Here is a 2,145-nt window from a genome sequence, read left to right on the forward strand (position 1 = left end):
TGTCTATAAAAATGTGTGACATGCGCTCCCACTTGGCCATCCCTGCTACACCCCATCCCAGTAATAATACCCCAAAGCAATAAAAAAATAGTTCCGATTATTACAAAGGTCATCATCGAATTGACCCCTAAAAATCTAAACCTAAAAAAAAAACAAACAAAGGGAATGAGGTTAGGCCCAGTACTTAAGACACGGTGTCTAGACTTGGTTGGACATTGGAGATAATTTTCGTTGGGCCATAGTGGGGGGAAATATTAAACAGCAACAACAACTACAGCAAGGCTGCTTATCATGACAACAACAATAAAAAGATGATCTATAACAGCAACACCACCAACAACAACGCAAATAAATCTAAATGTTGAACATGGTTTATGTGACAGTTGGTGGCGGTGCTGTTGTCATTGCTGTTGTAGTTGTTGTTGCTGGTATCTGAATTATGTGGCCATATGTAGAACTACAGAAGCAACATAACATTGCCAACAACAACAAGCAACAACAACATCAAACACAATATCTGATCTCTACATTTGTTTGCAATCATTCATCTGTGTGTGTGTGTGTGTGTGTGTGTGATTTTTCTGAAACCAAAATGAAAATCGAGCTACTTTTTCTTCTTCTGGCTGACTGACTGGCGGATCTTCTTCCGTTTCGGTTGCGTTCCGCCGTTGACACTGGCATGTTTTATTGAACACATTTTTAACCCAGCCGAATATTTGTTTCTGTTATTTTTATTATTTATGAAATATCAACAAATTTTAAATGAATTTATGTGACAGCAATTCGACCACCGAAATACCGACCCAAACACCACCATCTGGTGGAGGACGCTTGACTGGGGTTCTAACGCAAACGGTGCTACGGAGTGTAACTAAATTATGACATGTTTTGTTATGTTATGTTTTGTTTTCTGGTGGGGGGATATTTCACCGAATTCGATCTCATATTTTTTTATTAGTAGCCTCGGGGGAATTTCGACTGGTGAAATCACTGGGAGATAGTCTCGCCGAGAAATCCTCATAAATTTTCAAATGGTTGACATGGAGAAGAGCAGTGCTTGTTGGTGTTGTTGTTGTTGCGGCTGATGAGGAAATGTTTTATTTTGTCTGTTTTTTGTTTTCTTTTGGGTTATGTCGAAGTCAAACAAAATTTGTCATGCCATGCATCAAAATTCTGGTCATCGTCTATTTCTTTTCATGTATTCCCTCCCGGTTCTGTGTCAAAACACTCATATTTTATATTTTTCATTTCTTTAATTTTTTTTTTTTCATTTTGTGATTTTTTTATTAATAAAGAAAACACATTTTGTTTTTTTTTTACGATGACAACTTTGCTCTATAAGCGTATTTTAATAGATTTTATTTATCTTAAATCGAAGACAAACCGAACACTTGCGAAATGTTTTCGGGGCCCAATCTGAGCGGATAAAATATTTAGCATGACGATGGAGATGACATTTTCATGATTTTGTCAAATATTTATGACCCATGAGAGGATCATATTTTCCGGCGCATATGGTGGCTACAGAAACGATTAAAATCTTGTCGAACAACTTCTTGTTTCTTCGAATCGTAAATATCGTAGGATATTTGGGACAACAGGTTTTTATAAAGTAATAAAAAAATCGTGTAGGCAGTTATCGAAGAAATTGTTTAAATAATGAAAAATATATATTGTTATCGATAAAATTTTTTTTTTATAAAATGTTGTTATCAAAGTAATATTCTTGTCGATAATATTTTCCAAAGAAAAGCTTGCTATCGATAATATTTTCGATAATATATATATCGGTGAGATTCTCCAAAAACAAATTTGTTATCGATAAATTTTTTTGTAGAAATTATTGTTATCGGAGATGTTATCTATAGAAAAATATTGTAATTTTCTAAAAATAACGTTGTTATCGAAAACATTTTTTGTAGAAATTATGGTTATCGGAGACATTTTAGAAAATAGAAAAATATTGTAATCAATTATCGAAAATATTTGTTTGATGAAATGTTTATAGAAAATGTTATTATCGATGGCATTCTCCATTTATATTGTTGTTATCGATAAAATTTTCTATGAATAATATTGTTATCGATGACATTTTGTATAGAAAATTTTGCTATCGATGACATTTTCTATTGGAAAATATTGTTA

Source organism: Musca vetustissima, unplaced genomic scaffold (assembly GCF_032173495.1).
Source record: "Musca vetustissima isolate MV318-11 ecotype Yass unplaced genomic scaffold, APGP_CSIRO_Mvet_v1 utg3050, whole genome shotgun sequence".
Lineage (NCBI taxonomy): Eukaryota > Metazoa > Arthropoda > Insecta > Diptera > Muscidae > Musca > Musca vetustissima.